Consider the following 22,613-nt stretch of genomic DNA (forward strand, 5'->3'; position numbering starts at 1 on the left):
TCGCTCAGTGGGTTAAGGCTCTGGTGTTGCCATGAGCTGTGGTGTAGGTGGCAGACTCGGCTTGGATCCCGCGTTGCTGTGACTCTGGCGTGGGCCGGCAGCTGTAGCTTTGATTTGACTCCTAGCCTGGGAACTTCCATATGCTGCTGGTACAGCCTTAAAAAGCCAAAAATAAAAATATAAATAAATAAATATTCCTGATAAACTGGTCACGTTACTATAGTTTTACCTGAGAATTCAATAAATGTATCAGATCGCAGCTAGTAGAATTTGGATAACAAGGATATTTGTTTCAGATCTCCCTCTTTCCCTGTTTATGTCCTTTCTCTTGGTCCTTATTCATGCACTTGTGGGTTTGCAGGATTATAAGCAGAGGGAATCTAACATACTCTGCTCTTTCACCCAGTGAGTGCATGGTCTGACCTGTCTCCAGGGTCCGTGGCTCGTATCACTCTTCCTAATGACCATATGAGGATCCAGCACGAGGTGTGGATAAGGGGCTGGCATCATGCCTGGCACGTTGGAATTTCATGGGAGGCCTCTTTTCCTCTGAGTCTCCTTTTGGACTGTGGCCCCACCAAGGGGACCATTTGTTGATATGTCTTGTGGCAGAGAGGGGAGAACTCTGGATCTTGGGGCTGGAGAGTGGAGTTCTAGCCCAGGGTTGCCACTGGGTGGCTGTGAGTGAACCTGGCCCTTTGTTCCCTGGGCATCAGTTTCCCCATCTAAAGATGAGGGTGGGAGTTCCCGTCGTGGCTCAGTGGTTAACAAATCCGACTAGGAACCATGAGGTTGGGGGATTCTATCCCTGGCCTCGCTCAGTGGGTTAAGGATCCAGGAGTTGCCGTGAACTGTGGTCTAGGTCACAGATGGAGCTCGGACCTGATGTTGCTGTGGCTGTGGTGTAGGCCGGCAGCTACAGCTCCGATTGGACCCCTAGCCTGGGAATCTCCATATGCTGCGGGTGCAGCCTTAGAAAACACACACACACACAAAAGATAAATAAAATAAAATAAAATACAGATGAGGGTGGATCTCAGCCACCTCTGACATTCCAAGATTTGGGATTCCAAAGAAGAAATGTACCTAGTCAAGAATGAGAATGGGGCATTCCTGTTGTGGCGCAGCGGTAACGAATCTGACTAGTAACCACGAGGACGCGGGTTCAACCCCTGGCCTCACTCGGTAGGTTAAAGATCCATTGTTGCCACAAGCTGTGGTGTAGATGTGACTTGGATCCAGTGTTGCTGTGGCTGTGGTGTAGGCCAGCAGCTTCAGCTCTGATTCAGCCCTTAGCCTCGCAACTTCCATATGCCGCAGGTACGACCCTTGAAAAAAAAAAGATGGTAGTTCCTGTTGTGGCTCAGTGGTAACGGACCTGATTATATCTATGAGGTTCAATCCCTGGCCTCACACGATGGATTAAGGATCCGGCGTTGCTGTGAGCTGTGGAGTAGGTTGCAGACTCGGCTTGATCCTCCATTGCTGCGGTTGTGGCCGGCAACTGTAGCTCTGATTCCATCCTTCCCTGGCCTGGGAACCTCCACATTGCCATGAGTTTGGCCCCAAAAAGCAAAAAAAAAAAAAAAAAAAAAAAAAAGAATGAGATTATACTACTTATGTTAAGTTCTTCCTTTTAGCTGTCATCGCAGTTGTGGTCTTAGACTTACTTGGTACAGTGTCCCGATCATTCTTGGTCTCTTGAATAACATGGTCAGCTCCGTGAGGGGTCACTTCAGCTATGGCCACCACTCACAGTGGCACATATGAGGGCTCAGATAGCAAGAGGTCAGGTAGCAAAGTGAGTGGCAGGCACCTCTCTGCTCCTGTCCACAGATTATAATTGGGGAACACAGATGCATGTCTGGGCGATGTCCCAGTCCTTTGGGCACTAAATCTCTGTAGCCTGGAGAGGGCCCTTCCTTTTCAGCATCGGAAGCAGATGGTCAGGCCATTGGGTGTGTCTTCAGCCCTGACACTCCCCTGCCTGCCACCTGAGTGGGATGGGGCGCTCAGAGTTGGGAGGGGGTCCTGGGCTGGGGAGTCCCGCGTGGAGAAGCTACCTAGACAGCCACCGTGTCGAAGTCCTGACACCTCCTCAGAGCTGCCTCCACCACCAGACACAGCTCTGATAACTGTCATTACGACATAAGAACCACCGTTTCCAGAGGGCTTATCCCATTTCATCCTCACCACGGCCCTGTGAGGTGGGTGTTGTGACCCAGTTTCCAGATGAGGAAACTGAGGCCCAGAGAGCTTCTCCTCTGCCTGGGTCTCCATGGGCAGGCAATGACGGAGATGGGATTGGAAGCTGGCCGCCTTCCCTCAGAGTTCAGACTCTCCATGACCCACCCCTTTGGCATCTGCCAGCTCAGCAACCCCCCAAGCCTGGCTCTCTCCTCTCCTCTCCTCCCAGCTCTCCGGCCCTCCTGCCGTGCTCGGCCACATCCCATCTGTCAGAGGTTCTGTTCTGGCCAGATGCAGGGCTCCTCCTGGGATTCCTGGCCGGGGCAGTTGCTACAGAGGGAGGGGAAGGGGATTCTCAGGGCTCTCAGTTGCTGCAGACCCCGGCTTTGCACGTCTGGCCTGGGAGGGTCTGGCTCTTCCTTGGGGCCCCACCTTCTGTGCACGGGCCGCCCTCCTCCCCCTGAGCAGGTGGGATGGGATGTGCTCGGCCGGCCCCTCGAGCTCACAGCAACCCAGGCAGCCCTGTCCCCGCCCTGGCTCCTTTCCCCTGTGGTGGAGAAAGGGGCCCTAAAAGTGGGGTGAGAATGGAGCTGGAGAGAAAGAGGGGTGGGCTGAGGGGATGGAGGGAGGGAGCAGGTAGGGAACTCAGACAGCCCCTCTGAGGGTGACGAGGGGAGGACATGGGAGGAGAGCAAGTGGCCAGGAAAGGGAGTGAGGGATGCAGTGGTCATTAGAGGAAGGAAAGGAGGAGAGAGCTGGGCAGAGACTGAGGGTGTGCCGAGGGGCGCGCTGTGTTAGATGCAGAAAGAATTCTGATGTTGGCAGATGATGACACGCGGAGGCTGGGAAGCTCTGCGTTACTGTGCTGACAAGCCCCAGGAGCCGGGGGCAGGCACTTGCAGGCGGTGGCAGTGGCTGTGGGCTTGGGTGTGCCCATGGGCTCTCCTCGCTGCCACCTGACTGGGGAGGCATCCCTTTGAAACTCTGACATTTGTGGTCTTGTTATGATCCTGTCTCAGGTCTTGTTGGCCTCTGCTTTGCACATGCTCTGCCATGTAATCTCCTCCTCCGTCCTTCCAACACCAAGATTTGCAAATCTGCCCTGTGGCTGATGTGAACTGGACAGTGTTTTCTTTTCTTTTCTTTTCTTTCTTTCTTTTTTTCTTTGCTTTTTAGGGCTGCACCCGCAGCATATGGAGGTTCCCAGGCTAAGGGTCTAATCAGAGCTGTAGCTGCCGGCCTACACCACAGCCACAATGTGGGATCCGAGCTGCGTCTGCGACCTACACCACAGCTCACAGCACCCCCGGATCCTTAACCCACTGAGCGAGGCCGGGGATCGAACCCTGAACCTCATGGCTCCTAGTTGAATTCGTTTCTGCTTCGCCACAACGGGAATTCTTGGATGGTGTTAATTCACAGGCGTTTTTTTCTCCTGACTCCCCCGACCCTCGAAAGCACTCGGTCATCAAGCTTTGCTGCCCAGGGGAAAGGAAGGTGTTAAAAGAGAACCCATGTCTTGTTTGCCACTTAAACTTGGAAGCGGCTTGGTCTGGATGCTGGTGGTTTCATTTTCCCCAAACTAGCGCAGCCGCTGCTGCTGCCCAAGACAAAGCAGGCTTCTTGTGTTTGGCCCTTTCCCCCAGATGCACCCTTGGTTACTCACCTCCCTTCCTACTGTAATGAGTCCCTCATGGGGTTTTTCTGCTTTGCTTACCTGAGGCCTGAACCCTGACCTTCAGTATCAGGGAAGCCTTTCGGTCAGGCCTGTTGTCCCAACTCTGAGGTTCCTTAGAGCTGAGGGACAGGAGGGGGAACTTGAACATTTCTTAGAAAACTCTCCTTGCTGCCACTCTCCAGCTGCCTTGATCAACACTGGCACTTGTCTGGCTTAAAGTTTGAGCTTTTACGAATGGAGGGTGGCTCCAGACCTGTATACTGATGGCTCCTGACCTGCATACTGATGGCTCCTGACCTGCATACTGATGGCTCCTGACCTGTATACTGATGGCTCCTGACCTGAATCCTGCTGGGAAGCTTGAGACCCAGGGAGATCCAATGCGCTCTGAAGCAGTCAGGGATGGTGTTCTAGAGCCAGCATTTATGTGGACTGAGGATTGATTTTTGTATCTCATGTCAAATTCTCACAATGCCCTCTCATTCATTTATCTATCCATTCAGTAAACTGGCCTCCCCAAACTGTGTGCCAAGACACCCGGGGATGGGACCTCTAATCTGTCAGACCTCTGTGATTTATTTTAAATTTTCAAGGACAACACAGCAATACTCCACACCTGCTGGACAGCTCACCATTTCAACATTAGATTGCTCTCTATTCCTTTTGATGACATCCTATCTTTGCAAAGCTGGGTTTCTGGTGGTTGCTGTGGATGAAAAGCAGGTCCTATGTGGAAATCAATATGGAAAAAGAAATGAGGATGGCGGGCCTCATCCAATTCTAAGGTTGCTGAAGTTGTGTGTTGCTCAAGGGAAAGATGACTTCGGGCCTGTGGGGCAGATTTGAGACTTTACCTGGAGCAGTGGGAAGCTCTCAGAGGGATTTTAAGCAGAGCACTGATGTGAGTAGAGATCCCTTGAGATCTGTGTCTGGATTGGATTGGATGTGGGGAAACATTTTAGGGGCCAATGTAGTGGTCCAGACAAACGAATAGCAAACCAGCCAGCCACAGTGAGGAGATTTGAGACCCAGCCGAATGCAAGATGGACCGGACTTGGTGACTAGTCCTTTGGGGGTGAGAGGAGAGGGTGGAAAGTCTGGCGTGGGGACACGATGACTTGCAGAGGACAGAGCGGGAGGGCAGGGCTCACACATGCTCCCTGGCCCTCCTTCATTTCTCTCATTCACGTCTGTTTTTTTTTTTTTTCCTTTCTTTCTTTCTTTTTTTTTCACTTCAGGTTTCTTAACCTCTTACAGAATCATTTGAATACCCAGTTCTTGTCCACCTCCCCTGCCAGACTGTCAACCCCATGGGGGCAGGACTTTGCCTTCTTATCTGCTGTGTCCCTGTCACCCAGACCACACCTCATACAGAGTTCAGAGGAACCCAGCTGTCTTGGTTCATGATGCCTTCATGTCTGTGATTTTTCTCGGGGTGCCCCTAGACCAAACGAAATACCTAACAGTTCCCCTGGTTAAAAGAGGTGCAAATAACAAGTGTGTATGTCCTGATAATTTAGTAGCTACTTGAAAAAATAAACTGTATAAATTCAAAGAGAGAAATATATTTTTTTCTTTTTTCTTTTATTTGCTTTTTAGGGCCGTCCCTGCGGCAGATGGAGGTTCCCAGGCTCGGGGTCCAATTGGAGCTACAGCTGCCGGCCTACACCACAGTCAATGCAACATGGGATCCAAGCCGCATCTGTGACCTAAACCACAGCTCACGGCAACGCCAGATCCTAAACCCACTGAGCGAGGCCAGGGATCGAACCTGAGTCTTCATGGATACTAATCAAGTTCGTTGCGACGGAGCCACAATGGGAACTCCAAGAAATATATTTTCTCTTCAGTCTTAGATGCCCATGGTTACTAACGGAATGTGTTCAGATGCGGATTCTGATTCAGCGGGTCCGGATGGAGGCCAAAGGTCCTCATTCCTTATCAACTCCTGGGTGATTCCCACTGCTGGTCCAGGACCATGATTTGAGTGGGTGACCGAGGTGACTGCTGAGCCACTGTCTTCCTTCCTTCCAAAGCCACGTCTTGCCCTGCAGAGAGCTTTGCAGCATGTGTTAGGCAATCTGGCGTCCATGTGATGTGATTTGAGGTCCCCAGGACAGCTGCCCCCGTGACCATGAACAGAAACCCTTGCCAGGCCTCATCCAGGACTCTAAGTGGCTGAATTCTTGCACGAGTGTCAAACCCTCACCACGAACACGATTGTTTGTGGTTCCTCCTGGCAAAGTAGTCTCAGTGGACTTGGAGTGTGCTCGGAATGCTGGCTGGGGCAGGTTGGCTAGCTGTTTCATCCTGCCTGTTGTATCACCTAGAGCCACCTGCCTGGTGAGGACTCTGTAACCCGTCTAGGGCCCAGAACCCTGGCAAGTCCTGTGGACCGCCAGGCGCTCTGCCTCCTTTCTGGGCACCAGGTCCCATTGAAGGGACTTGCGCTCCAGTCACCTGGCCCTGATGGCCGGATCTCTCTGTCACCAGCCCCTGATGCTGGTGAATGTCCAAGTCTGGGATGCTAAGTCTTCTGGTCGCACGGACAGGCACACGTCACGGGCGCAGACGCAGAGGCGTGTGCATGGATCCCGGTTAGTGTCTGGCAGAGTGGCGTGGCGTGGGTGGAAGGGCGGCAGGTCCTCCCCTCCCGCACTGCGTGTTCCCTGGGGAATTCAGTCTAGTCTCCTGATTCAGCGAGCACACAGGCGGGGCTGGGGGCCAGAGCTGTGCCCTTCCTGATGGCTCACAGCATCAACCATCAGTCACTTCACCTTTCAATTCCTGCCTTCTCTCCCACTGTGTTTATTTCCTCCCGGGGCTGATGTCGTGAGCTGGAGGGCTAAAATAGCGAGGACTTCCCGGAGGAGGGAGCGTGGTGGTGTGTGTGCACGCATGTGCGAGTGTGTATCTGCATGCGTACGCAGGTATAGGTGTGTCACATCCCTGCACACATGTTTGTGGGGAGCGAGCGGGAATGTCTGTGTGCATGAACACGCGTGTGTCCGCACAGGCTCTGCGTACAAGTGTGTGCCTGGTAGGATCGGGCAAGCACAGCCTTGGTGCCAGTAGCAGCAGCTTTGGAAACCTCCCTCGCCCGTATGGATCCCAGGCTGGAGAAGAGAAGCTGCTGTTGGGTAGAACAGATTTTGTAGCTTGGCTTCATATGCGTGTGAGCACTTGGGTGTGTTTTAATTAACTAGAACATTTGCCTGGAAATGAGCAGCGGCGGCAGCAGGCGCAAAGGCAGCTGGAGGGGGGGCAGGGCGGCAGCAGCCGTGGTGGCGGAGGCCGTGGCAGCCCGGCTCCCGAGTTTCCAAAGACCCAGTCCCCGCTGATGGCACCAAGGAGCGCTGGAGGGCGTGGGGGTGGGCAGGCTGCCCCTGGTGCTGGTCATTGGCCCAACAGGGAGGGGATTCTGGGAGTGGATGAACTTTCTAGAATTCCCAGGACTCCTCCTTGCCCCCACCTAATCAAAGACGACCGACCAGGGTAATGGGTCCAGCCTACGCGTGGGGACGGGCACTTCCCGACATCGTATCCAGGGCAGGCTTTGGACCCAAGACGAGCATGTGGGACCGACTGTCCTCTCTCTGTGCAGCCCAGCACCTGGCACGCAATGGAAGCCTGTGTACATGTTTATTGCAGATCGAATCAACGGGTCAAGGCAACCAAGGCTCAGAGAGGTTAAGTGATGTCTCCAGGGTCACACAGCATGTTAGCAGACCAGCTGGAAATCTTGAATTTGTTTCGGGTGCTCTTACCACAACCCTGTAGTGTTGGCAGGAGGAAAGATGTGGCCTCCTTTCTGGAGAGGGTGAATATTCACACCACCGGCATGCACACCTCACTCTCTGCCCTGAACAGAGGTTGTCTACCCACCATCCTGTCCATCTGGATGATCTTCCCAGGGTGTCTTGGGATGGTAGCATTTTCTCTCATCAAGAGAGGGGTGGGGAGGGGTGGTGGCGTCTGGAGGGGAGGGGCTGGGGTGGTGCCATCCTAAGACCAATTGGCCAACAGTAGCTCTTCATGTACAAGCTAGACTTCTGCCCAGACCCAATTCTCTGCCATCCAGTCTGTTCTGAGGGCTCCTTCCTACAGTCCACCCCTTAGCATCTCCAGGGTGGGCAACTGCAGTAACTTTCTCCCTGGGCATCTGGCCTTTGCTTTCTTGTTGTCCCTGCCTGGTGGTTTGACTGAAATAGCACTTTTTTCACATCTCTCTCCTGCCTGGTGGTCCACGTGTTGGGCTCAGGGCAGGCCGTGCTGCCTAGGGTCTCGTGTTGGCTCTGCCCCTTGCTGGCTTTGTGATTCTAGTGGGGTGACCCCACCTCTTGGAGCCTCACTTTCCTGACTTATAAAGGGGGACAAGGCGTTGTATGCATCTTGGTGGCCGCCCATCATGTACACACGGTCAGAACCACTGGCGCTTGGCAGAGACATAAACTGGGCTGCCATGCCCTCCAAGAGCACTCTGTGGACTGGGCACGCTCGACCGAAAGTTCTGAGGGCAAAGCATTCACAGTAGGAGAGGCCACTGGGACACGAACTGGTGAAAGGAAATGCAAAGCTCTGGTCTCAGCTCTTCCTAAGCACCTGCTCACGGAGGAAAAAGCACAGCGTCACAGGCACCATTTAAATAATGATTTCTCTGACTTTTTGCTGAACATCTAGCTAAAGTCACATGGGTTGAAAGTGCATGTAGTGGAACTCCCATTATATCTACTCGCCTAGCTAGCTAGCTGGCAGCTGGAATCACTTCCCTTCTCATTCTGGCTCCCTTTTCTTGTCTTTGCCCTTACTATTTTCTCTGCCCAGACTGTTCTCTCTCCCTGCCCCTTGCCCTTTAATTCCCCCCCCCCCAACATTAAGACCCAACACAAAGCCTATCTGCCCCATGGTGGGGTCCCTGATAGGCCAGCCAGGCCTGAGCTCTCTGGCTGGATGGTGACCCTAACATGGTGGTTATGGTCCGCCTGGCACTTCCTCAGCCTCCTCTACAGAGAACCAGCTCCTGAAGGCATGGGCTCTGGGTTTCTTTCTCTTTTTCTTTTCCTTCCTTCCTCCCTCCCTCCCTCCCTCTTTTTCTCCGCACCTGCAGCACGTGGAAGTTCCCAGGCTAGGGGTTGAACTGGAGCTACAGCTGCCGGCCTACCCCACAGCATATCGATGACAGATCCAAGCCGCATCTGTGACCTACACCACAGCTCATGGCAATGCCAGATCCTTAACCCACTGAGCGAGGCCGGGGAGCAAACTCACATGCTCATGGATACCAGTCCGGTTCTTAACCCACTGAGCCACCATGGGAACTCCTGGGTTCCTTTTTCTTGATCAGGCACTGTGCCCAGAATGTGGTGGATCCTCCTTGGTGCTGATGGAGGGGAAGACCAGACTGAGATTGGCAGCGAAGCATGAAGGAGCTCTTGTATGCACGTGTGTGTGCACACCAATCCATGTGTGTGTACCCATAGGTCTGTGCGCCTGTGTGCGTGCCTCGGCCCATCAGCCCGATGCTCCTGTCTAATTGGGGTTCTGAAGAAAGACGCCTGCTTCAATTTTTAATTAGAAATCAGAGCAGAGAAAGAACGGGCCCGCACTACAGCTGGAGTTTTCGCTCAATGCTGGAGTTCTCCTTAACAAGCGCTGGCCATCCAGGGCAGCTTCTGTTAGGGCCGGACACCACCGCTCGCCCTGGTAGGAGTGTCTTAATGCCTACGAAATGATCGTGTAATTATTTGGTAATGGAGCATCAGGACTTTGGCAGCAATTCTTTCCCTGTAGCTGAAAAGGACTGCCGAGGAAGAGAAGTTGGAGATGACCAGGGGTACACCTGGGGAGTTGTGGGGGGGTCTCACATCTTTTGGAAGAAGTGGGGTCCCCACCCTCTGGGAGTTCAGCTGGAAGCCCTGGTCTCCGGCAAGGGGGATTACTCCGCAGCCCATTCCTCCCAGGCTGGAGATGTGTTTAGCGTCTTTGTTGTAGATAAAATGAACTGTACAGAATGTGGCAGGTGGGGAGTAATTACCTGGGCACCAGGGTGGGGCAAGGAGCCTCACCTGCTGGTAGAAACCTGCCCCTGGGCTTCTGGGCTCTCGCCAGGGCCCTGGCAGGTGTAGGGATGCCATTTGGGCCTCTGTAGCTTCCAGGTAGGGCGCCTCCTGGTGGGGTCAGCCTGAATACCGCACACATGGTGGAGGCAGGCGATGTGGATGCCGGGGATACTTGGAGATGCTCGTTTTTATTTTTTTCAGGAAGCTTTTAGACTGTGGCTCAGTACCTTGGGCAGCTAGGGTGGAGAATGCCGATCCTCAGGCCGGACAGACGGCTGCGGGGCTCCCCCACTCACCTGCAATGTGACTGCAGGGAAGTTACTTCTTAACTTCTCTATGCTTCGCTTTCCCCTTCTAGAAAGCGGGAATAGCAACAGTATCCCTCCCCATAGAGTCACTGGGAAGATTAAAGACACAGTGTAGGTCCATAATTCCTTATTCAGTATTCTGAATTTCAGAAAGCCTGAAACCTGAAAGGTTTTTTTTTTTTTTTTCTTTGTAACTCATTTGGCAGCCAACTTTGACCTGGTCTGTGTGAAATTATTTAGAGTGTTTGGATTTGTTGTTGTTTTGCTTTGCTTTGTTTTGTTTTTGCTGTGCCTGTGGGAGGTGGACGTTTCTGAGGCAGGGATTGAACCTGCACCCCAGCAGTGGCAACACCAACTCCTTAAGCACTAGGCTACCAGGCTATTCCCTGTCTTCTTTTAATTCATGTTGGTGAATTATGCTTGGCTGCAGAAATATCAATCTGCTTGATTGCTTCTGCGCTGTCCCCATATACCAAGGAAATGCACGGTATTACTTTTCTAGAAGTTGAGAAAGTCTGGATTCTGGAACACATTTGGCTTCGAGGGTTTAGGGCAGGGGGTATGGACCCGCATATGCAAGGCGCATAGGGCATCGCATATGGACTACAGCTCAGGAGGCGTCAGGTGGAGCTGTCCTTCCTCCACCCGGTCTCTGCCCTTTCCTTCCTTCCTCTTCCTCTGGACTGTCCCAGCCTGCCAGGTGCACACGGGCAGGTACACTGCTGCCACTCCTCCCGGACAGGAGGTGGGATGTCTGATTGTAGGTTGATTTGTGCTCAGGACGTGGAGGAAGTGCCACTTCTTTTTTTTTTTTCTTTTTAGGGCTGCACATGGAGGTTCCCAGGCTAGGGGTTGAATCGGAGCTGCAGCTGCCGGCCTATGCCACAGCCACAGTAATGCAGGGATCCGAGCTGCGTTTGCAATCCACACCATAGCTCACGGCAACCCTGGATGCTTAATCCATTGAGCGGGGCCAGGGATCGAACCCACGTCTTTATGGATGCTAGTGGGGTTTGTTAATGCTGAGCCACAAGGGGACCTCCTCTTTTTTTTTTTTTTTTTTTTTTAATTTTAATGCTACACCCACAGCATATGCAAGTTCCTGGGCTGGGGATTGAATCCGAGCCACAGCTGCAACCTACCCTGCAGTTGTGGCAACACCTGATCCTTTAATCCACTGCACTGGGCTGGGGATCGAACAACTGCAGCGACTTGAGCCATTGCAATCAGGTTCTTCACACACTGCGCCACAGCGGGAATGCCGAGTAAGGGCCAGCTCTTGGCGCTGCCCTGGGGGTCGGCCCTGGATGCATGTCCACGGTTTGCGTCCACTTCAGAGGTGGCTGCTGCTCGGTCTGTAGCTCCCCCAAGAACAGGGCCAGAAGGACCCCTTCACATCTCATGTCTCCATCTCTCCCGGGGGGCAGTCATCCTTGTGCTGGAGGGATGTTGCCTATTGCCTGTTGACACCATTTTTCCAGGCTCCCTGGGCGGCCCGGCACAGCTAATGAGGGCTGCTCGACCCTCCAGGTCCTGGGAGCCCTGTTGGCTCTGACACCACCTTCCGAAGGGGCCGCCGGGTGTGGAACCGCATGTGCCTGCGAAGGAAGGCAATTAGGAAAAGTGGAGGTGGATCGCCCTTTATTTATATGTTTATCTTTTGCATAGGGATAAGGCATGTTGTTTGGGAAACTTGTCCCCCAGTGTTTCTGGCCTGACTCCCTAAGGGAACGGAGTGTTTCAGGGGCCATCCATTCACATCACACCAGCTTTTCAAAGAGCCCCCTCCACACACACACACACACACACACACACACACACACACACACACACATGCACGATGCTTTAACTGTCTTGCCTCAAGCCAGTGTTGTCAACTAGCTGTACTTTATCTCTTCTGTTTGGGTTGTAAAACCCAGCAATTAAGAAAATCCCTGTTTCAGATTAATTGTAGCCTGCACTGGCTCAGAGAGAGGCAGTGCTGTTTCATTTGTTTTGTGGCTTTCGGGGCAGAGGGAGCCCGAGCCCTTGGGGAGATGGAGTCTCAGGGGAGGCCCCTTTTCGGAGATGACACAGGGGCAAAGTGAGCCTGGACTGGAGTTCAGGGCCTGGACCCTTGTCTTCCCACTTGGGTAGTTGCCTGCATCTGAGCCTCTCTGCTGGTGGAGTTAGAGGGATAGAGGCCTCCCTGGCAGCCGGTGAAGTGGGCAGACTCCCTCCCATCCTTCCTGGGCTGTGGCTCGAGGGGTCAGATGCTTGAGTGTGAACAAGCGGGAAGGCTTGTTTTTTGTGTTTTTGTTTGTTTGTTTTGGGACTGTGGTCTGCGAGCATCCAGCATCTGCACTGGTCTCTTGCAGGAGCAGGTTGTCTAGGGACTGGGGGCTGGGAAAACCCTAACATCATCCAGTGGCTGATGCCCTACCATGTCCTGTGTCAGGTGGCAGCATCTCTCCATGCTGGCCAGGATGGAGGCAACAGCGCATCGCCTGCCTTCTGGGGCCCTGGCAGGAGCGCCCATTCCCAGCGTGAACCTCTTCTCCTCCTGTGGTCACTGCCCAGATGTAGGGGAGTGGGCAGATGCCCCCATTCCTGCCCCAACTGTCCCCAGTGATCCCGCCCATGGCCCTGGCACTTGGCAATTTACCGAGCATCTGCACCTCTGACCTCTGACCCTCACTGCGGCCCCGCCAGGTGAGCAGAGCCCAGAGAGTGGAACTTGAGGCTCAGTGTAGGAGCGTAGGGCCACACCGCCTAGGAGGGGTGAGGCGAGATTTCCGATGATGACACAGCGGCGGGTGGGGGCAAGACTGCCTACTGATTTTTTGCCTTTTAGTTCTCTTCTGAATGCTTATCTTAAAAGAGTGAAGTTTGGGACTCTCTGAGGATCTTCTGGGTTCAACTTCTGCCTCTTGGGTCCAGACCCTGTAAGGAGCGGCCTGTACCTGCCTGGGTCTGTGCAGCCTGGCTACCTGCTCTGGGCTGTCCCATCAGCTGCCGGCTAGGCTCGGTTCCAGAACCAGGGAAGGGAGTGTGAGCCTGGGGGGAGCCTATGGGGCAACTGTCCTGCTGGGTCTGAAAGAGGAAGGGCATCCTGCAGCCTGTTCGTTGGGAGTGATGGCCTGGGCCTCTAGGGAAGCCTGTGTCAGCGATGGGCAGATTTGAGACCACCCATCTCTCTTCCTTCCATACTCTCTGTGGTACTAAGGGCAACCAACCAGGGCCTGGGGCAGGCGTACAGGTAGACGCTTCCCAGATTTCACTCCCTTCATCCCCAGGATTGAAGACTCTGACTTCAATCCTCAAGTCAGGGAGGGAGACGTCCTTCTTTTGACTGTTTTTTGGGGCGGCACCCATGGCTATGGATGTTCCAAGCCACAGCTGTAACCTACGCCACAGATGTGGCAATGCTGGATCTTTAACCTGCTGTGCCATAGTGGGAATCTCGGAGGCATCTATTATTACTGTCTTCATTTTACAGTTGAAGTTTGTGGCTCAGAGACGGGAGGTCACTTTCTCCAGGTCACACAGCATGTATGTGGCCAAGCCAAGATTCAACCCCAGGCCCAGGCACTTGACGGCCACGGATCATGCTTCTTTCCTCTTGGGTGACCTGATGCATGCTGGGGACATGGCTGGGGGAGCTTATTCCCTGGGTCCTGTTGCTCATACTGAGGCTGCCTCAGGTGGCTCTGAGTCTCCTGCCACCTGAGAGCTGAAGGGTCAGCCTGGGCCCCGGCAAGCGGACGGAGAAGGGAATCCTTTAAATAGGACTGGTCACAGCCACTACCAACTCGGTGAAACCTGCTGGCTGGACCCATATCTGGGTCCTTTTTCTGAACACTCCCTGGGGATCCAGGTGTGCTGCCCATAGGACAGATCCCAGGAGGAGCTGCCTGGGGGAGGGCCGGGCCGGGAGGGCTCAAGACTTGCAGACTCTGGAGTTCTCGTTTTGGCTCAATAGAAACAAACCCGACTAGTATCCATGAGGTTGTGGGTTCGATCCCTAGCTTCACTCAGTGGCTTAAGGATCCGGAGTTGTCATGAGCTGTGGTGTAGGTTGAAGACATGGCTTGGATCTGGTGTTTCTGTGGCTGTGTCATAGGCTGGCAGCTGCAATTCTGATTCAACCCCTAGGCCGGGAACTTCCATATGCCACAAGTGCGAACTTAAAAAGAAAAAACAAACAAACAAAATCTTGCAGTCCCAGCTCCCATTGGGAGCCACCTGGGAGCTGTGGCAATTTGAATCTGCCACCCTCACCACTTCTGGGCCTCAGTTTCCAAGTCTGTGAAATGGGAAAGGGCCCTTCCTGACCCCCTTCTTGGCATGGGGAGGTATGGGGCATTGCGGCCTTTGTGAGCTGCTGTGGGGAAGGGCTGCCCTTCTGGGTCTGGGTTGGGTGGTTTGAGGCTCTTGCAGCCCCAGGAGCTGCGGGCTGAGACAACCCTCAGGTGTGGGTGTCCTCCAGGAGTCCTCTTGCAGGTGGAAGAGCAAGCCCGGCAGAAACCTTTACCATGGGGAGGGGCAGGGCACTGGCCTGAGGCCTAGATCCAGGCAGACTCCTTTGCAAGCAGGCTGTGCACCCCAGGACATCAGCCAGGCTCCCCTGCTTTCTGAGCCTCAGTTTCTGTTTCTGTGAAGTGGGGATAATGTTTGCACGCACCCAGGGCGTTGCTGTGGGAATGGAAGAGCTCAGGCATTTGAAAAGTGCTATCCCGCTCTGGGTCAGAAGCCTTCCGGAGCCCTCATTGTCTGGTCAGTCACTCTTTACACCCTGTTTAATGTCTTTGATTTACCTTTTTTTTTTTGTCGTTTTAGGGCCGCACCTACGACATGTGGCAGTTCCCAGGCTAGGGGTCAAATCGAAGCTGCAGCTGCCAGTCTACACCACATCCACAGCAACATTAGACCCGAGCCACATCTGTGACCTACACCATAGCTCATGGCAACGCCGGCTCCCCGACCCACTGAGCGAGGCCAGGGATCGAACCCGCATCCTCAGGGATACCAGTTGTTCCTCACTTGCTGAGTTACAATGGGACCTTTGACTTACTTTTTAAAATTCCCCCTCCCTCACTTGGGGGATTGGGGGTGGCTAAGAAATTGAAAGCTACAGAACGACTCGCTCTCGTCTGGTTGTGTCTCTCACCCGCTGCCTGACTGTCCTCTTGGGCGCCTGCCCGCATGTATAAATGGGAACAGCGGCGCAGGTTGTCGTAGTTTGTTCTATGCCAGGCAGGTTACTGACCTGCTCTAATTTAATCAGCACAACTTTTCAATGGGCTGATGCTGTTTCCCATTTTATAGAGGGGGAAGGCTCGGCGCTAGTGAGTGATGGAGCCAGGATCTGAACCCTGCCTGGCTTATGTCTCACGAGGCCAAGCACCCAGGGCTCTAGGGCTGCAGGTCAGCTGCTTGGAGGCTAAGGGACCGGAAAATGAGCTCAGCAGTGACCAAAGAGCTGCCTTCTGTGCCCCCCGTCAGGCCCTGAGGGGTTACTGGATCGGGCTTGCCCTGGCACGGGGCGCCCCCACCCTTTTCTCCCTTGACCCCCAGCTCCCCTTCTTTGGCCTTTCACTCCCCCTCTTCAATCGCCCTAATCACTTAGCCCAGGTGGCAAGTTGCATCGAGAAACCACTCCAGGGAAATAAGAGTCCTTGCTACCAGCCTGGGCCTCAGGTGTGCGCACAGTGGCCTTCCCTGGGGGTGTGGTGAGGTGCGTGCGCCTCCCTCTCCAGCTGTTAGGCAGGAACTGGAGAGCTGTGTGTAGTGTGTGTGTGTGTGTGTGGGGGGGGGGGTGGCGTGTGTCGCGGCATGTATGTAATTGCACATGTAGGTGACTGTACACACATAGCTATGCGTATGTCAGTGTGACTTTTTCTAGAACTGTGTGTGTGTGTGGGCGTATGACTGCGGGGCCTGTAGGTGTGTGTGTGTGTGTGTGTGTGTGTGTGTGTGTGCATGCGCGTGCGTGCGCATGCCTGTGTCAGAGGCTGGTGGGAAGGGAAGGAGGAGGTGTTAATGCCATGGGCCCTGGGGGCAGGGGCCCCAGGAAGGTGTGGTGGGGGCTTCTTTGCTGGTTAAGACACACTTTGTAGAACAGAGTTACGCATATGTTTAGATAATTAGAACAAAAGCCAAAAGAACAATTCCGTTCAAAGGGATGAAGCTGGTGGGGGGGGGGCCACCAGGATCTGGGGGGCGCTGAGTTCTGCCTCCCCAGCTCTCTCCTGCTTTCACTGCGTTTTGATCGTGCTATTTAGAAAATCCCTTTGTTGTAGGATAAACTGACATTGGCCTGTGCGTTTCTGCTGTGAAGTTTGCTGTGTTCCGGAGCCCACTCGGGACAGCCAGGCCATTAGGAGCTGATTAAATGAGCTAATTTTAATTTGTTCAGTGGTTACAGATGCAGAGACCTCTCCATGCCCTTTTCTTGAGGCTCTATTTATTTATTAAATTTTTTTCTGAAAAGTAAAAGACCTTCAGGACTCCCTTTTCTCTTCCCACCCCCACCCCCCTAAAAATAAACAGACGAAAACATTTCAAACAAGAACTTCAGCTGGGAAAGAAGGTCTCAGCTCGGGGCTTAGCCTCTAGAGGTGCCAGCGGGGGGCTCCCGGAGTCTGGGGGTGGGAGTGGGGAGCTGCTGGGGTTGGGCCACCCACCAGGGCTCAGAGAGAGGAGCCAGATGCGATTCAGTGGAAACGGTCAAAGACGCTGGTCTCGGCTCCAGGCCTTTGCACGTGCTGGGCTGCTGCTTGGACCTCTGTTTCCAACTCTGCTTCCTTTTTCCTTGGCTAATTCCTAGTCATCCTGCTGGTCTCAATGTAGAGGTTGCTTTTTCTAGGAAGCCCTTTTGCACCCCAGCCCCTGTTCTCCCACCGCCCCAGGGACTTCTCCAGTCGTAGCAGATGTCAGCACATATAGAGCGTCTGTCTCTTTCACGAGGCTGTGAACACCATGGGGCAAGAACTGCGCGCGGTCTCCCTGCACACCTCCAGCACCAAAGAGCCTGTTGGGTTCTAAGCATGTCATCAACATCTATTGACTGAATGGGTGAATGAATGGGTAGATGACTGCTACACTTGTTGAATTCCACCGCACACCGAGCTCTTTTTTTTTTTTTGGTCTTTTTGTCTCTTTAGGGCTGCACCACGGAGAATGGAGGTTCCCAGGCTAGGGGTCGAATCGGAGCTGTAGCCGCCGGCCTATGCCACAGCCACAGCAACGCGGGATCCGAGCCACATCTGCCACCTACATCACAGCTCATGGCAATGCCGGATCGTTAACCCACTGATCAAGGCCAGGGATCGAACCTGCAACCTCATGATTCCTAGTCAGATTTGTTTCCGCTGTGCCATGACGGGAACTCCATCGAGCTCTTTTTTAATTTTATTTTTTATTGAAATATAGTCGGTTTACAATGTTGTGTTAGTTTCTGGTGTCCAGCAGAGTGATTCAGTTATACCTATGTGTACACATTCTTTTTCCTATTCTTTTCCATTACGATTTATCGCAGGATATTGATAAATCAATATTTATCAACATAAATATTCCCTGTACTAGACAGGAGGACCTTGTTGTTTATCCATCCTGTATCTAATTGTTTACGTCTGCTAATCCCAAACGCCCAACCCATCCCTCTCCCACCCCCTCCCCTTTTAACTCTATGTCTGTGAGTCTGTTTCTGTTTTGTAAATGAGTTCATTTGTGTCATATTTTAGATTCCGCATGTAAATGATATCATATGATATTTGTCGTGGTCTTCCTGACTTACTTCATTTAGTATGAGAATCTCTAAGCTCATCCATGTTGCTGCAAATGACATTATTTCATTCTTTTTCACTCCTGAGTAATATTCCATTGTGTATATATTTACCACATCTTAATCCATTCATCTGCCGATGGACATTTAGGTTGCTTCCATGTCTTGCCTATTGTAAATCATGCTGCTATGAACAGAAGGGTGCATGTGTCTTTTCAAGTTAGAGTTTTGTCCGGATTCTGCCTAGGAGAGGGATTGCTGGATCATATGGCAACTCTATTTTTAGTTTTTTGAGAAGCCTCCATACTGTTTTCCATAGCAGCTACACCAACTTACATTCTCACCAACAGTGGCAGGGTTTGGGGTGGGGGGGGAATCCCTTTTCTCCTCATCCTATCCAGCTTCTCACTGCACACCAAGCTCTTGTCGGCAGGACCCTGGGGTGCCACTAATCTCAAATTGTCATCCATAGCCCTGTGTCCATCCCCCCCTCCCCGCTCCCTGCTCCCTCACTGCTGTGAGCTGAGGATTCAGTGTTGGGTTTGAATCTTCAAAAATGGACATGTTGGGAGTGGGGAACTCACGCTTGCCCAGCCCAGCGTGATGCTGATCTCCAGGCCCAGGATGCAGCTCAGACCCGGCTCTGCTGGAAACCTGACCAAAGGCCTCGGAGGGAAGCAAAGGGAGGAAAATTGCTCCGCGAGTTGGCTTTTTACAGCACTTACGGGCCAGCCGGCCGTGGAGGATAATGTGCCAACAGTGGAGGTGCTCGGAGCACAGAGCGGGAGGGACTGTGTAGATGCAGCCAAGTGCCTCAGCCACTGGGCCCCCCCTCCCTGCTCTTTCACTTTGACGGGCTTTTTGCCGGGGTTGGGGCACCTTTCAGCGAGCAGCTGGGTTTTCCCAGGAGCAGTGCAGCCGCTGTGGCCCGGCCAGTTTCTGGGGCCTGGTTTCCATTTGCTGAGAGCTCCTTCCCGCAGACAGCACCCCACCCACCCCACCCAGGGCCTCTGAGGGGCTGTCCCCCCACCCTGTCCTGGCAGCCCCATGTGCCTCCTTTAACCCCAGCCTCGGGGGCAGGCGTTGGGCTGGTGGTGCCCCAGACCCCTCATCTCGGCAGGAACCCCAGAGCGGGCGGGGGCGTCAGAACTTCCCGGGCACCCCTGGGGCCTGGGGCCCTCAGCTGGGTCAGCATCTGGCTGAGTGGCCGAGCCTTTGGCCTCCTCTGTCTCCTCCCCCACTCCCTCCCCGAGGCCCTTCCTCTCCCCACTAGCTGGAGTTTCCGCCAAGCCGGCGGGAGCAGCCACGCTGGGCCCATCCTCTCCCCGGCTGAGGCCGAGGGTGGGGATGCGTCCCAGGGCTGAGGTCACCAGTGGGGCAGCGGGAAGCGCCTCTCCAGCCCTCGACTGCCCCGCCGCTGGGTGCCTGGAGCAAGGGCATCAAACAACTTGTCCTGGGGCGCCCTGGTGAGCAGGGGGGAGAGGTAAGCGGAGGGGTGGGGCTGGAGGGGGGGGAAAATGGATAAAACAGGCTGGTGTCTGCACCGGAACACCAAGAGTCCCATTAGAGGCTCCTGGCTCCTTGGGAAGCAGAGTGTTCGCTTGAAGTGGAATCTAATCCAGGAGGAAGGAACTTCTTCCTCCCTGGGCTGGGGGCGAAAAAGTGAGGGCCTAGGAGGCACTGGTGGCTAGGGTGTCACATCTGCCTCAGGTCCTGCCGTGTGGGGGTGGGGTGTGTGGTGTGGGGCACCCTGATCTCTGGGTCTGGTGCTGCTCTCTTTGCTCTCCCCATCCTTCTCTCAACGCCCACCCAGTGGCCTCCTGGTCCCTCCGCCTCCTCTGAGGAGGCTGACCTGCCTCCCTGATGGTCCGTGTGCCCTGTGGGCTGGAGCGCTTGCTGGCCCCTACGCGCCCTGCCCCCCTCTTGTCTCCTCCCGCCCCCTCGCTTCTGTCCCACTTCCTGCACTGTGGTTCCTGGCTGGTGGCCGGGAGGCTGCATAAGTGTCAGTGTCTGGGCCTGCCCTTGCCACCCACAAGGCCAGCGTGGCCCCGAGCCATCCCTTCCCGGGCATCGGTCCCCTCTCCAGGCACAGAGGGGAACTTGCCAAGAGGACCCCGAGACGAGCCCCTGACGACGGATCCCCAGACCATGATTCCTGATGGATTCCGTGGGGCCCACTGGGGGTGGCGGGAGGGCTCGGTGACAAGCACGTGTTTCTCGTGGCCAGCCACTTGTTCTCCTTGTGAAGGAACTGGTGAGTTCTTCTCTGTTTATGTCGTAACCAAGCTACCGAAATGGCAAACTTGGGTTCTGCAATTACACAGCGTTTCAGGAGCAAATTGATAGGATAACGTGTTATTATTGGCTACTGGGTTAATAGCTGTTTTGGCAGGCGTACCAATCCTGCGTGGCGTTGCTGGTGCGGGCGTGAGAATGGCACAAGGGGGTAGAGGGGAATGGTGGGTGTGGGCTGCACCGAGAGGCAGACTGGAGAGGGCCCCAGGGGCCTCCCTTCCCTGGCACTGCCTGCTCGGAGGATGCTCAGCCCCGACGAGCTGTTGCTGGAGCCAAGACCAGAGAGGTTGAGAGACCGGCGTCAGGTCACACAGTGAGTCAATACTGGGGTTGGATTTTCGGTCTCTGTGGGAATGAGCAGCTTGGTCTGTGATCTCCAAGGGCAGAACAAGCGCCTGCACTCTGAGCCTCGAATTGGCATCTTGGAAAATGGAGATTTGGCATGTCCCCAAGTCAGCCCGCTCTGGCTTCAGGGCTTTTGCACCTGCTAGCCTCCCTGCCTGGAACCCTTTTCCTCCACATCCCGCCTTGGCATGCTCCCGTGCTTGCTTCAGGTCTCTGCTGAAGTGTCGCCTTGTCACGTGGCTGGAGTAGCGCCCTGGACCCCCTCCCTGCCCTTATCCCGCTCTGCATTTCTTCTCAGCGCCACTTGACTTGCTACAGATGGACTTATCGCTTTATTTTCAGTCGTGGTAGGCTCTCTGAGGGCAAGGACTTTGTCATGCTTGCAACCCTGTCCCCAGAGCCTGGAAGAGGGCTGCTGAGGAGACAGTGGTAATATTTGCTGAAGGAAAAGAATGCAAATTGCAATGCTATCTGAAAAAATGGCTGCCATGTGGTTCTCTCTCCTCTCAGAGGACGGGGGGCGCTGGGGCACCTGTTCTTCCCGTCAGGTCTGGAGGAGGTGGTCAGCAGCCTCTCCCTGGGGCTCACGATGACGTCATTTCTTCTTGCACAGGAAGCTCAGAGGGAACGAGTTCCCCATCACTGGAGGGGACCAAACTTGTGGCAGAGGGGATTGACATGCTGGCGGGGGGTGGACTGGTTCCCCCCCAGGGCCCTTCGATGTTTGGGTTCTGCGATGGGCTCAGTGGTAAGACGGCGGGCTTGGCTCTTTCTGTCACATGCCGTTAGCAGCTCCTGCTCCAGATCCTCAGAATGTGTGTGAGGGCGTGGAAAACCACCCTTCGTGGGAAGGGCAGACTGGGAGTAGGGGGTACAGCTCGCCAAGGGTGGGGAGCCCCGTGGTTCACTGGGGGTCTTCCCAGCAGCCTCTGCTCTTGTGGCCACTGATCTGGAAACGACACGCAATGATAGAGTCATTGAGCATTTCCCGTGTGCCCGGCACTGGGCCAAAGTGCTTAACCTGGATTATCCGATTTAATCCTCACCACAACCAGAGAGGCGGAAGGTGTTCTCTGTCCATTTCCCCCCTCGGTGAGGCTTAGAGAGGTTCAGTAACAGATCCGAGGACACACAGCTGGGCAGTGGTGGAGCTGGGATGTGTACCCAGCTCTCTGGCTAGGGAGGCTTCCTGGACCCTCTCCCGATGCCCCTGGAGGCAGGCTCGCTGGGGCAGTGAGAGAGACTGGCCGGGGCAGAGTGGGTGTCAGGAAGTGTTCAGCGAAGGGAGGAATGAATACATGCAAGGAATTTCCCAAGGTGAGCAGGAGGTGAGCACGTTTCTTGGGGGCCCTTTTGGGCAGGGGAGGAATCCAGGGCAGTGGTGGCCAGGAAGGGGCTCTACTCACGTATGCTCAGCTGGCTTGACTTCCAGAAAGACTTACAAGAGGGCTTCTTGGCTCTGTGTTCCTTGTGGGATGGCGTGCTTACTTGTGGGCGTTCGGTCGTCAGTAGGGATGTTTTGGGTGAGTTTTGGAGGTCCCTGGGTGTGTGTGGGGGTGCAGAGACACGCATGCTCTTCTATGCAAGCACACACACACACACACACATACCCTCTAGTGTTGTTTGGAAAGAGATGTTCACTTGCCAGGTTTTACCAGACAAAAAATGCAAACACTCCACTCCACCCCAAGTCATATGCTGAGGCTGTACCTTTAAGAGCATGGAATCTTAGCTTATTATTTTATTAAATCTATCCATTTGTTCTGCTCTGGTCTGAATAAATAGAAGGCCTGCACCCACCCCTCTGCCCCCAACGCCTCCCTCCTCTCCACTCCCAGTGTCTCCTTTGTTTTAATACCGTTTCTCCAGGGATTCGGGTTGAGGCTGGGTAGCTGAGCTTGCCTCCATCCCTCCCCCTCCCCCACCCCCACATCCCCTTGCTCCCTCCTGGCTCCAAGAGATTCTTTCAAATGAAA

At 54.2% G+C, this 22,613-nt stretch overlaps 1 protein-coding gene across 5 annotated transcripts in view; it reads left to right on the forward strand.

Annotated features, from left to right (window-relative positions):
- ZNF423 (zinc finger protein 423) overlaps positions 1-22,613 on the forward strand; it is a 370,410-nt gene that overhangs the window by 171,298 nt on the left and 176,499 nt on the right. The window contains exon 1 of one of the 5 annotated variants that reach the window (XM_021094224.1): positions 19,259-19,480. The exons of 2 other annotated variants lie outside the window; for them this stretch is intronic. The gene's annotated coding sequence lies outside the window, so the exon portion shown is untranslated. Of the gene's footprint in view, positions 1-19,258; positions 19,481-20,175; positions 20,606-22,613 lie in introns of those variants that run through there. 2 more of the 5 variants (XM_021094225.1, XM_021094226.1) reach the window with 2 other exon arrangements.

This window comes from Sus scrofa, chromosome 6 (assembly GCF_000003025.6).
Source record: "Sus scrofa isolate TJ Tabasco breed Duroc chromosome 6, Sscrofa11.1, whole genome shotgun sequence".
NCBI classification, from domain to species: domain Eukaryota; kingdom Metazoa; phylum Chordata; class Mammalia; order Artiodactyla; family Suidae; genus Sus; species Sus scrofa.